General features: G+C 42.9%; 1 protein-coding gene across 4 annotated transcripts in view; it reads right to left on the bottom strand.

Moving 5' to 3' along the window:
- Nucleotides 1-14,477, bottom strand: part of CHD2 (chromodomain helicase DNA binding protein 2) — a 1,035,232-nt gene that overhangs the window by 89,019 nt on the left and 931,736 nt on the right. The window lies entirely within an intron of this gene.

Below are 14,477 nucleotides of genomic sequence, written 5' to 3' on the forward strand. Positions count from 1 at the left end.
ATAACCAACACGATTATATAAATTTACTTTTTATCTCTGTGATTAACTTGTATCTAAGCTTCTGCAGACTCCTCCTTATTTCAGCTCTTTTGACAGACAGCCAGTCGGTGCTGACTCTCCACGAGAGTGAGCTCGATGTTATCTATATGGCACACATGAACCAGCACTGTCTAGCTGTCAAAATGCACTGAGATAAAAGGCGGCTTTCAAGGGTTTAGAAATTAACATATGCGCCTACCAATGTTTAGTTTTTAACAAAGAATTACCAAGAGAACAAAGCAAATTTGTTGATAAAAGTAAATTAAAAAGTTGTTTAAAGGAGGCGGAGCCAGCAGTGCAACTAAATGGTCGCATAACTCCAGCTCTGAATATTTTAAAACATCCCCAGGACATCAATAATAAAAGATTTAGACCTCTTAAGATCCAGGGGCCACTTGACTAAGATCCGCTGAGGGAACTAATATATGTCTCTGCTGTGTGTATGATCCTCCGGCCCGGATCCGGAACGTTGTAGCTCTAGGTGGCGGCCTAACTGTAAAACTCATAACACCCCCTCCAGGTAGTCCGGGAAGTGCAAGCTAGACGTGGCTGTGGATCAGGGGACAATATGCTTGTTTATACAGACTTGTATGCAGGAGTCTGAATCTCAGATGAGCATTAGATTTGAACGCCTGGGGTCCCTCATTGAGACTACTGCGACACCGTGCAATGTCTCTAAAGTCAGAAGGGAATGTGGTGGCGCCATTTTGTTTAACCGATCACAAGTATTCCTACCTACTCAACTGATAACTACTGAGGACATCGTCGATACTGCTTTGCTGGACAGCTGTGAAAAACCCTCTCTACCAAGCTGTATTCCGGATTGTGGGGATGCGGCTGGCCCTACACTTCGGGAACAGCAGTTTCTATTTACTCAAGATGATGCCTCAGGTAGGAAGAGCACACTGAGTGACTGCAAAAACTGTGTTCAGCGGATCAAAGCCTTTTTGCATCCCAGATGCTCCCAGGACAGCGAGATGGTGTACACAGATTTTGATCTTCTGCTACACACTGACATCTGCCTGTTCCTTCTCCTGAATAAGAGGGAGAGGGGAATGCCTACTGCTAATGCTAGCCTGTGGCCTGCACTACAGAGACACATGCTTTTTTCAGAGATTTATGTCCAGGGCTGTTTCCTCCCTGAACGATCAGATAGCTGCTTATGTTCCAGCAACCTATATGAGACTAACACCCGGACTGGTGTGGGGTAAATGATTTCCATGCTCTGGTGCTCTCTGTAAAGCTGACGTCCAGACTGCTAAAATTAATTAGGGGATTCTTCTATTATTATTGTTTACATAAATGATGATCTTGTGATCTGACATCAAACCCTGACAGATGTGCAGCTGTGTTTAGGCTGTGTGACACAGGACATAACCCACATGTCATTATTGGGCTATCAGTTTAATGGAAAGACAAGCTATTGCCATTCCTTGTATTGTATAATCAATACTTTTGCAGAATTGATTGCATTTTTTTTTCTGCTCACCACTTTACCCTGCATTATCTTCCCGAATGCTAAATATAATTGTAGTGAGAGGTGTCAGTCTGACTCTTATGAGGGTAATTAAACTCCAAATGTATACAATTTAATAACACAATCATAAAACATAGAAGGGACGTCTCCCTTACACATAAAATGGCTCCCTATAACAATATAGAGTGGCGTATTTAAAAATACTAATAGCAATACTTGCATAAAAAAGGATAAAAAACAATGAAGCCAAGGATTATGGCTCTTCAAGTAAACGATTGGAACATAAAAGTCAAGTAAAAGGTACCTTTAGACGTCTGATGTCAATACATCTATGATCCTATGTAACTTTGTAGAAGAATATTACCTTAGGAGATCGGTCTTACGGCTTACAGACAGCTTACATGCACTTTTTGGCGTTACCGGCCGTGACCTGGATGCGGCCTTTTGTATTGAACTCACGTGACGCCTCTGACGTCACCGACGTCACTCAGGGAGAACGTGAAATCGCTCAATGTAGCTGTAATTAGGCAATACTGTAGCGATGAAAAAAATTGCTGGTTAACAAATGATGCTAATGGATTGCTAGCGGATCAAAGCCTTTTTGCATCCCAGATGCTCCCAGGACAGCGAGATGGTGTACACAGATTTTGATCTTCTGCTACACACTGACATCTGCCTGTTCCTTCTCCTGAATAAGAGGGAGAGGGGAATGCCTACTGCTAATGCTAGCCTGTGGCCTGCACTACAGAGACACATGCTTTTTTCAGAGATTTATGTCCAGGGCTGTTTCCTCCCTGAACGATCAGATAGCTGCTTATGTTCCAGCAACCTATATGAGACTAACACCCGGACTGGTGTGGGGTAAATGATTTCCATGCTCTGGTGCTCTCTGTAAAGCTGACGTCCAGACAGGAGTTGGGTAAACCATTTTTGAACTGCTAAAATTAATTAGGGGATTCTTCTATTATTATTGTTTACATAAATGATGATCTTGTGATCTGACATCAAACCCTGACAGATGTGCAGCTGTGTTTAGGCTGTGTGACACAGGACATAACCCACATGTCATTATTGGGCTATCAGTTTAATGGAAAGACAAGCTATTGCCATTCCTTGTATTGTATAATCAATACTTTTGCAGAATTGATTGCATTTTTTTTTCTGCTCACCACTTTACCCTGCATTATCTTCCCGAATGCTAAATATAATTGTAGTGAGAGGTGTCAGTCTGACTCTTATGAGGGTAATTAAACTCCAAATGTATACAATTTAATAACACAATCATAAAACATAGAAGGGACGTCTCCCTTACACATAAAATGGCTCCCTATAACAATATAGAGTGGCGTATTTAAAAATACTAATAGCAATACTTGCATAAAAAAGGATAAAAAACAATGAAGCCAAGGATTATGGCTCTTCAAGTAAACGATTGGAACATAAAAGTCAAGTAAAAGGTACCTTTAGACGTCTGATGTCAATACATCTATGATCCTATGTAACTTTGTAGAAGAATATTACCTTAGGAGATCGGTCTTACGGCTTACAGACAGCTTACATGCACTTTTTGGCGTTACCGGCCGTGACCTGGATGCGGCCTTTTGTATTGAACTCACGTGACGCCTCTGACGTCACCGACGTCACTCAGGGAGAACGTGAAATCGCTCAATGTAGCTGTAATTAGGCAATACTGTAGCGATGAAAAAAATTGCTGGTTAACAAATGATGCTAATGGATTGCTAGCAATGGAATAGATACAATGTATCACGGGGATCCCGAAATGCAGGTAGGTAAAATGTATTTTAAAAGATGTATCTCAGATGCGTGTACTCTCTTCCCTGAAAGGAATCCTGTGGTCAGTGTAGAAGAACTTGGTGGTCACTTCCAGTGACTAGGCGCACTGAGCGGACGCTTCCAGTGGTTCGATGTACTTGCCACACTTGGCGGTCACTCTCGTGACTAAATTAGTTGGCGGTCACTATCAGTGACTGAATGGTTCTTGGCGGTCACTTTCATTGACTGGATAGATACTTTTGCAGTGACTGATTGTATAGACAGGTTTGCAGTCACAAACTCACTTTCGATAGCAGATAGTGTCTCCATAAGCTGTAACGGATAATTATGTATCACATTCCCAGTGGGACCTCCTCAGGATAAGATATAATCCTTTGGTGGACAATGATACAGGATAAAAAGGTGACAAAATGTCTAGGTCAATGCGTTTCGCCCTTAGGCTTTATCAAGACATGTTTGCCTGTGTCACCTTGTTGGCTTTTTAAACACCTCTCAGTCTCCTGATTGGATGCAAAGTTTTGTCAATTTTAGGTAGTATGGATAAATTTTGACTATGTTCCCGTCTTAAGGTGTATGTGTCATCCATTAGTCTTATGTCATGTTTGTCCATATTTTACCATCAGGCACATAGTTTATTCATTCCAATTAATACACATATGAAACCAATAAGAGAATGTTAGATGCCTATTAAACAATAACATTTTAAAATAAAATTTAAACAATTTTAAAAAGATTAAAAAATGTTAAAAAATAATGCCAACAGATTATATGAAAGGGGAAATATCCAAATCTGAATTTAGTCCTACAGGATGTAACGTATCCATATTATAAATCATTTGTGCCTCTAGTTTTAAAAGTTGTTTTTCTAAGTTGCCTCCTCTCCAGTTTTGTTTAACCTTTAATAAGCCCCAGAATCTAAAATGTTTGAGGTTATTTTTATGAACTTCTCTAAAATGTGAGTATAAATGTGTGTCAAGATTGCCCCTGTCAATGCATGAAAGATGTTCCCTGATTCTTTCTCAGAGGGTTCTTGTCGTTTCCCCTATGTAATATTTTTTACATGAGCATTCAATAATGTAAATATAGTAATACTAGAATCAACAATTCTATGGAAGTGCGCTAGTGAAGAAGCAGCAAGCTGTGGAGAATGGCAGCACTCTTGATAGTAGATAGCAATGGAAAACAACCCTAGACAAACAAGGATAAGCAGAGGCGCCACATAGGGTAATAACGTAGGAGAACCACAGGTCGAATGATAGACAAACACCCCCCTCAAACAGGTAATGGCTACTTACAAAAAAAGAGGCACGACCGGAGTGCCTAGCTGTGCAGCACGGGACCAGTAAAGTCGCCCGATAGACTTATTCCAGGAAAAGCTGGACGCCAGCGGCAGGTCACACTGGTAGAAGATCCTGCAGCATAGGGAGACCTCAAAGGGTGGCGATAATCCGATCCACAGTACACTCAGGTGTTGGGCGTGAGCCCACGGAGGACCAGATCAGACGGTTAACAGTGAAACAAGTCCTCAGACAGTGGAAAGATAACTGAGCAAGTATGTCATAAAAGTGCAAACTTTAATAGCACATTTAAAATTCCAGCAACACGTTTCTCAGCAGATTAACATGCCGTTTCATCAGGCTGTAAAAATGACAAAATACTTGCTCTATTTAAAAAACATGCGAACCAATCAAATCGTCGGGTAAATACACACCTCTCATGACGTCACAATAGGCGGTGACCTGCAAATCATCAACATGCAGTATGTGAAACTCAAAATAGGGGTGTGTATAAAAACACTGATGGTGATAGGATAGCCACAAATATAACATATAAAACGATTAAAAACCTCAGATAAAATTCTAATATCATAATAGTAACAAAATAAATATGAACCAAATAGTCGCACATACTAAACGTAGGACAAATTGATAACTGCTTATGAATTAGAAAAAATGTACATAATACGCATAGAAATACATTGGTACAAGAAGTTTATCAAAACGTACATTACTAGTAATAGGTACATTAAATCGTAACATATTCAATATAAACTAGAAATGGAGTGGAAATTGATAATAAATACAATACAAAAATGTAAATGAAAATATATAATGGTTAAAAAATTATTATAATACAAAGGACCACCCCTAGCGTTGTGATGGAGACCATAAACCTGTACAAAATAGCCTGAAGACTCATGTCTTGAAAACAGATACTGTAACCGTGGATATGATCAAGTCCAGGCCTGGCCCGAACAGAATCTTCCCTTGAAAAGGCAGGGACAGCAACCTCAATTTAGAGGTCATGTCTGCCAACCAGGATTTTAGCCACAAGGCTCTGCGCGCTAAAACCGAAAAACTTGACACCTTAGCATTCAGGTGAATAATCTGCATATTGCCGTCGCAAATGAAAGAATTGGCTACATTCAAGGCGCAAAATTGACCTACATACTTTTCCTGCACCTCTTCGAAAGAGGGCTCTCACCCAATATGACACAGCTCCAGCAACTGTGGCTATGGCTGCAGCAGGCTGAAAAACAAACCCGTGTGCTGAAACATCTTTCTCAGCATGATCTCCAACTTTTTATTCATGGGCTCCTTGAACGACAAACTATCCTCTAGGGGAATAGTCGTTCACTTAGCGAGCATGGAGATAGCCCCATCCACCCTAGGGATGGTCCCCCACAGCTCCAACTGAGCCTCCGGAACGGGGAAAGGTTTCTTAAAGGACAAGGATGGGGAAAAGGAAGAACCTAATTCGAGCCCATTCGTTCTTGATAATGTTAGCCATCTTTATAGGAACCGGGAAGGTCTGGGGTACCACCGTGTCCTCATAAACCTTTTCTAGCTTAGGGATAGAATGCTCCTCCGGAACCTCCAGAGTAGCAAGCACTTGATTTAGCAAAAAGCGCAAATTCTCCATCTTAAACCTATAGCCAGGCTCCTCTGCAGGAGCTTTAGATGACGCGGATTCCGACCCAGAAAGGGCCCCCTCAGAAGTGTCAGAGTGGGCCTCGTCATCGAGCCACTTTGCAGGAGGTTTCCGACATGGACAAATCCTGGGCCTGGCCTGGCAAAATCTGGCGGCCAACAAATCTCTCCCGAAGGAGCAACAGTCGGACCTGGGGCGCCATGTGTGCAATAGGGGACTCAACTCGGGAACGCACCTCAGGGGACGGAGAACCCTAAGAGGTGAATGGCTCAGTGGTACTAGACATTCTTTTAGTTTTAGATGTCTCGACCCTCTCAAGGCATTTGGAACATAATTGGGCAGGCTGGTCTACCGGAACCTCACAATAAACACAGGTATAAGACTTTGTTAAAGAGGAAGTACCCTCTAACGCGTCAGAATCCTCCATAACTTGCGCCTTATGAGAATAAAAGAGAAAATAACAGGCACCTTTATAACCGCCAATGGCCGGGGCACTCACCACCTCCTATGACCCAGACTACAGAAACCGATTTATCTCCTCCGTCGCAGATCAGACCGGAAGTGAAGAAGCCTCACCTGGTCACACGGGAGCCTTGCAGGACCGCCAAAAAAGGCAGCGCAAAAACTCCTGGAAAAAGAACCTGATAGTTCCACGCATTGCCAGAGCCTCATCCTGCACAAGTGCAGCAATGACACAATAAACAATATTATGTATAACCCCCCCTGTTAAATAATCCCCCTACCAGGAATATTAACCCATGATTCTGTAAAGATAAAAGGTGCCACACTGTGACCCTGTCTTCTATGTTAACATTGTGTATAAAATGAAACAATCATACCAGAATCCACGCCGTGGAACAGGAACACGGCACTTCAAGTGTGACAGGTCATAGCAGCGCTCCTGACATAGACTTGAGAGAAAAAAGCAGTCTGCGAAGCTCGTCAACGCTGATTGCTGTAGGAGCTGTTAATATGAGTCGGGATGATTTCGCAAAAGAGACTCTCCCTGCATCTCCGGACTCTTTCACCCAAGCCCTCACTGAGAAGCCTTATAGGGCTACTTAAAACTCCAGTCCCATTGCGAAGAGTAATACCCTCCATAAGAGACCCCCGAATCTTCGGCACCTCTCTGCCACCTCCTGTGATGAAAGGCAAAGAATGACTGGGGGATGAGGGGAGGGGGAGAGGTATTTAAGGCTTTGGCTGGGGTGTCTTTGCCTCCTCCTGGTGGCCAGGTTCTTAATTCCCAATAGTAATGAATGAAGCCGTGAACTCTCCTCCCCTTTAGATGGAAATATATATTTTAATACACACACAAAAATAAATGACCCACAGACAAAAAAAAATTAAAGCTGAGACCACTACCTGAAATACTTCCCTACCAAAGGCTACCGCAGAACCACCAAAAACAAAATAGTTGAATTTAGTAAATGTATGCAAAGAAGACCAAGGAGCTGCCTTGCAAATTTAGTCAACTGACTCCTTAAAAGCCCAAGAAGTGGCAATTTACCTGGTAGAATGAGCAGTAATCGGTTTAGGCTGAGGTTGTCCCACATCTAAGTAAGCTTGGTGAATCAAGAGTTTCAACCAAGAAGTCAAGGAAGTAGCAGTTGATTTCTGCCCTTTCTTAGAACCTGAAAAATGGACAAACAAACTAGAAGTTTGTCTAAAACCCTTAGAAGTATCAACATAATACTTCAAGGCCCTAACAACATCCAAATAGTGAAGAAGCCTTTCTGAAGAATTCTTAGGACTGGGACACAAATAAGGAAAAAAAAAATTCTCAATTAATACTGTCTGAAGACACAGCCTAAGGCTAAAAGTACTATTTGGTTGTTAAAACCACCTTATGCTGATGAAAAAAAAGATAAGAAGAATCACAGGAAAGTGCAGATAATTCAGAAACTCTTCTAGCAGAAGAGATGGCCAAAAGAAACAAAGCCTTCCAAGAAAGAAGCTTAATATCCACTTTATGCAAATGCTCAAAAAGGGTACCTGCAAAACCAAATTAAGATTCCAAGGTGGAGAAATTGGCTTAATACAAACTAAAGCCTGAACAAAACCATAAATGTCAGCAAGATTAGCAATCTTCCTTTGAAACAAAACTGAAAGAGCAGAAATCTGTCCCTTCAAAGAACTGGCAGATAGGACCTTATCCAAACAACTTTTCCAATTACTTAGACCTTGAAGGCCGCCTCTAATCTGAATGCATTTTGACAGTTTTTCACCACTAGAGGGTGTTAGTTCATGTGTGTCATATAGATAACATTGAGCTCATGCACGTGAAGTTAACTAGGAGTCAGCACTAATTGGCTAAAATGCAAGTCTGTCAAAAGAACTAAAATAAGGGGACAGTTTGCAGAGGCTTAGATACAAGGTAATCGCAGAGGTAAAAAGTATATTCCTATAACCGTGTTGGTTATGCAAAACTGGGGAATGGGTAATAAAGGGATTACCTATCTTTTTAAACAACAAAAATTCTGGTGTTGACTGTCCCTTTAAGTGCAGAATGGGACAAAACATTCTGTCTTTTTTGGGAATGACAGAGATATGAATAAAACCCCTGACCCTGTTCTGTGGGGGGACACTGGGACAATCACTCCTAGAGAAGCAAGCTCCCTTACTCAATTCAAAAAGGCCATCTTTATCTCCGGCTTTGATGAAAGCCATGACAGAATGAATCTGTCTCTTGGGGGTGAGATCGAAAACCTATTCTGTTCTCCTGGGAAACAACGTCCAAGACCCAGGGGTCTGGGAAAAAAAAAAAGAGGATAGTCTGCCCCTACACGAGTCTCTCTCGGATCAGGGGCTGTCCCGTCATGCAGACTTGTTGTCAGAGGAGGACTTCTTGCCCTTATTCCAGGATTGACTAGGTTTCCAGTTTGGAAGAGGCATGGGATCTCTTCCCTTGTTAATACGAAAGGGACAAAAATTACCAGACTGGCGACCCTTGGATTTTGATTTCTTGTCCTGGAGGAGTCAAAACCTGGTCCGAATAACGTCTTTCCCTTAAATGTCAAGGAAAGAAGTCTGGATACCATATCAGCTGACCATGACTAATCAGAGAGCTCTTCGCGAAAGGAAAAGCCAGAAGACTTGGCATTAAGTTGGATGATTTGCATGATAGCATCACAAATGAAGGAAGTGGCCATCTTGAGGGCCTTTAAGGGACACTGCACCCAAATTTTTTCTTTCATGATTCAGATAGAGCATGCAATTTTAAGCAACTTTCTAATTTACTCCTATTATCATTTTTTCTTCATTCACTTGCTATCTTTATTTGAAAATGAAGGCATCTGAGCTTTTTTTTGCTTCAACCTCTGGACAGCACTTTTTTTATTGGTGGATGAATTTATCCACCAATCAGCAAGAATAACCCAGGTTGTTCACCAAAAATGGGCCGGCATCTAAACTTACATTCTTGCATTTCAAATAAAGATACCAAGAGAATGAAGAAAATGTGATAATAGGAGTAAATTAGAAAGTTGCTTAAAATGTCATGCTCTATCTGAATCACGAAAGGGACATCCAGAGTCGATAAGACCTCCTTGAGTAAGAAGTGAAGATGGTCAAACTTGGATCTGAAATTTATCTCTTCAGGTTCCACTACCCTTTCCTCAGCAGAGTCAGAAGAAAAGAGTTCACCCTCAACCGTCCTCAGAATGCTGAGAGGGGTTGACCAAGGCAGTCTCTAAAGGATTACGGTTTCCTTCGGCAAAGGAAACATGTTTAATCTTTCTTTTCCATTTGCCTGAAACTGGAAAAGCATTCAGCACCACAGAAACAGCCAATTGAAGCTGTGCTGCAAAGTCTACTGGTAAACAAACAACCCCAGAAGACTGTGCTGAGCTGCAGGGTATTGCATGTGCAACATTATGAGACAGGGACGGAGGAAAAAGATTTGGCATATCCTGGACAGAGTCCTGAGAGGTGGAGGGCTCTGAAGGGTTAATCACCTTAGGAAAAGCAGAAATAGTCTTGGACATCTTAGATTTAGTCTGCAGCACAGCAGACAGGCAATCTGAACAACACTTCACAGAACATACACTTATCTGATTGTGGGATAGGAGGATTAGCATCCCCTAAAGAAAATTCAAAACCGTCCTCCATAGTTACAGGAAGGGTCTCCCAAACAGAAAAATGATGCACCAGATAAATACTTAATAAAAATATTGTGCAGCACCTCTATAGATGCCTGGGCACTTACAACCTCCCGGGGGAAGCAGCAACTCCTGGAACAATTGACACAGAGAAAACCTCCAACCGCAATCGGAGAAATTAACAAATTGACCGAGTGCATGTGGTGCTGCGCTCAAAAAAGGCCAGCCCCTTGAAACGCTGAGAAAGCACACAAAGCAGCGCTGAGAAGCTGCCACGGACAGCGCTAAAAGTAAAGGGTGTAAGCTTACACTGGTTGTTAGAGGGGGTGTTGGCAAAACATAAACTGGATGGAGGCCAGGGAAGCTTCCCTGCAACATCCAAGAGCTAACTTTCACCACAACTCTTACTAAGAGTCCTGTCTTGCAGGGGGAACAACCCATTAAGATCCAATTTCTTCAGTGCACGTGCTCGGACTGCCTCCTTTCAGTACACAAGGCAAATAATTACTGGGGAAGTAGGGGAAGTGAGAGCGATAATTAATGCTTTGGCTGGGGTGTCTTTGCCCCCTCTTGGTGGCCAGGTGTTGTATTTCCCAACAGTAATGAATGAATTTGTGGAATCTCCCTGCCATTAGAAAGAAATATCACTTACAAAGGCAAACAAAAACAGAATTTATGCTTACCTGATAAATTTCTTTCTCCAACGGTGAGTCCGGTCCACGGCGTCATCCTTACTTGTGGGATATTCTCTTCCCTAACAGGAAATGGCAAAGAGAGCACAGCAAAAGCTGCCCATATAGCCCCCCCTCTGGCTCCGCCCCCCAGTCATTCGACCGACGGTTAGGAGAAAAAGGAGAAACCATAGGGTGCCGTGGTGACTGTAGTGTATAGAGAAATACATTTTTCAAACCTGATTAAAAACCAGGGCGGGCCGTGGACCGGACACACCGTTGGAGAAAGAAATTTATCAGGTAAGCATAAATTCTGTTTTCTACAACATTGGTGTGTCCGGTCCACGGCGTCATCCTTACTTGTGGGAACCAATACCAAAGCTTTAGGACACGGATGAAGGGAGGGAGCAAATCAGGTTACCTAAACGGAAGGCACCACGGCTTGCAAAACCTTTCTCCCAAAAATAGCCTCCGAAGAAGCATAAGTATCGAATTTGTAAAATTTGGCAAAAGTATGCAGAGAAGACCAAGTCGCTGCCTTACAGATCTGATCAACAGAAGCCTCGTTCTTGAAGGCCCATGTGGAAGCCACAGCTCTAGTAGAATGAGCTGTAATTCGTTCAGGAGGCTGCCGTCCGGCAGTCTCATAAGCCAATCGGATGATGCTTTTCAGCCAAAAAGAAAGAGAAGTAGCAGTAGCTTTCTGCCCTCTCCTCTTACCAGAATACACAACAAACAAGGATGATGTCTGTCTGAAATCCTTAGATGCTTCTAAATAGAACTTTAAAGCACGGACCACATCTAGATTGTGCAACAAGCATTCCTTCTTTGAAACTGGATTCGGACACAGAGAAGGAACAACAATTTCTTGATTAATATTCCTGTTGGAAACGACCTTAGGAAGAAAACCAGGCTTGGTACGTAAAACTACCTTATCTGTATGGAATACCAGATAGGGAGAAGAACACTGCAAAGCAGATAATTCAGAAACTCTTCTAGCAGAAGAAATAGCAACCAAAAACAGAACTTTCCAAGATAGTAACTTAATATCTATGGAATGCATGGGTTCAAACGGAACCCCCTGAAGAACTGAAGTAACTAAATTTAGACTCCAAGGAGGAGTCTTGGGTCTGTAAACAGGCTTGATTCTAACTAATGCCTGTACAAACGCCTGTACGTCTGGCACTGCTGCCAGACGTTTGTGTAACAAAACAGACAGAGCAGATATCTGTCCTTTTAGAGAACTCGCTGACAACCCTTTATCCAAACCTTCTTGGAGAAAGGAGAGTATCCTAGGAATTTTAATTTTACTCCAAGAGAATCCCTTGGATTCACACCAACAGATATATTTTTTCCATATCTTATGATAAATTTTTCTAGTCACAGGTTTTCTGGCTTGGACCAGAGTATCTATAACTGAATCCGAAAACCCACGCTTAGATAAAATCAAGCGTTCAATTTCCAAGCAGTCAGTTGCAGAGAGACTAGATTTGGATGTTCGAATGGACCTTGTACTATTAGATCCTGTCTCAAAGGTAGCTTCCATGGTGGAGCCGATGACATATTCACCAGGTCTGCATACCAAGTCCTGCGTGGCCACGCAGGTGCTATTAGAATCACAGAGGCCTGCTCCTGTTTGATCCTGGCTATAAGCCTGGGCAGGAGAGGGAACGGTGGAAACACATAAGCTAGGTTGAACGACCAAGGCGCCACTAATGCATCCACCAATGTCGCCTTGGGATCCCTGGATCTGGAGCCGTATCGAGGAACCTTGGCGTTCTGGCGAGATGCCATCAGATCCATATCTGGAATGCCCCATAGTTGGGTTAACTGGGCAAAAACCTCCGGGTGGAGTTCCCACTCCCCCGGATGAAAAGTCTGACGACTCAAAAAATCCGCCTCCCAGTTGTCCACTCCTGGGATGTGAATTGCAGATAGGTGGCAGGAGTGATCCTCCGCCCATTGGATGATCTTGGATACCTCTCTCATCACTAAGGAACTCTTTGTTCCCCCCTGATGATTGATGTACGCTACAGTCGTCATGTTGTCCGACTGAAAACTTATGAATCTGGCATTTGCTAGGTGAGGCCAGGCCCGGAGCGCATTGAATATCGCTCTCAGTTCCAAAATGTTTATCGGGAGAAGAGACTCCTCCCGAGACCATAGACCCTGAGCTTTCAGGGAGTCCCAGACTGCGCCCCAGCCTAAGAGACTGGCGTCGGTTGTGACGATGACCCACTCTGGTCTGCGGAAACTCATTCCCTGAGACAGGTGATCCTGAGTCAACCACCAGCGGAGTGAGTCCCTGGTTACCTGGTCTACTTGAATCAGGGGAGATAAGTCTGCATAGTCCCCATTCCACTGATTGAGCATGCACAGTTGTAATGGTCTTAAATGAATTCGAGCAAAAGGAACTATGTCCATTGCTGCAACCATCAATCCTACTACTTCCATGCACTGAGCTATGGAAGGCTGAAGGATAGAGTGAAGAACTTGACAAGCGTTTAGAAGCTTTAACTTTCTGACCTCTGTCAGGAAGATCTTCATTTCTAAAGAATCTATTATTGTTCCCAAAAAGGGAACTCTTGTTGACGGGGACAGTGAACTCTTTTCTACGTTCACCTTCCACCCGTGAGATCTGAGAAAGGCTAGAACAATGTCTGTATGAGCCTTTGCTTTGGAAAGAGACGACGCTTGAATTAGAATGTCGTCTAGATAAGGTGCTACAGCAATGCCCCTCGGTCTTAGAACCGCTAGAAGGGACCCTAGCACCTTTGTGAAAATTCTGGGAGCAGTGGCTAAACCGAATGGAAGAGCCACGAACTGGTAATGTTTGTCCAGAAAGGCGAACCTCAGGAACTGATGATGATCTTTGTGGATAGGAATATGCAGGTACGCATCCTTTAAGTCCACGGTAGTCATATATTGACCCTCCTGGATTGTTGGTAAAATGGTCCGAATGGTTTCCATTTTGAATGATGGAACTCTGAGGAATTTGTTTAGAATTTTTAAATCCAGAATTGGCCTGAAAGTTCCCTCTTTTTTGGGAACTACGAACAGGTTTGAGTAAAACCCCAGACCCTGTTCCGGTCGGGGGCTACCCCTTCATGCTGTCTTGGTAGCAGCAGCAGGCTTTTTGGCCTGTTTACCCTTGTTCCAGCCTTGCGATGGTTTCCATGCTGTTCAGAGCGGCAAAGAGAATGACTGGAGGGCGGAGCCAGAGGGGGGGCTATATGGGCATCTTTTGCTGTGCTCTCTTTGCTATTTCCTGTTAGGGAAGAGAATATCCCACAAGTAAGGATGACGCCGTGGACCGGACACACCAATGTTGGAGAAAATATTTCATCACAATTATAGAGCAGATTTTCCATAAGCTATAGGCACCAACATATAAATGTTTAGGATATGAAATATATACAACAAAAAAAAAAAGTGGGTCCAATTTGTGTATGTGCCTCACACAAA

Source organism: Bombina bombina, chromosome 6 (assembly GCF_027579735.1).
Source record: "Bombina bombina isolate aBomBom1 chromosome 6, aBomBom1.pri, whole genome shotgun sequence".
NCBI lineage: Eukaryota > Metazoa > Chordata > Amphibia > Anura > Bombinatoridae > Bombina > Bombina bombina.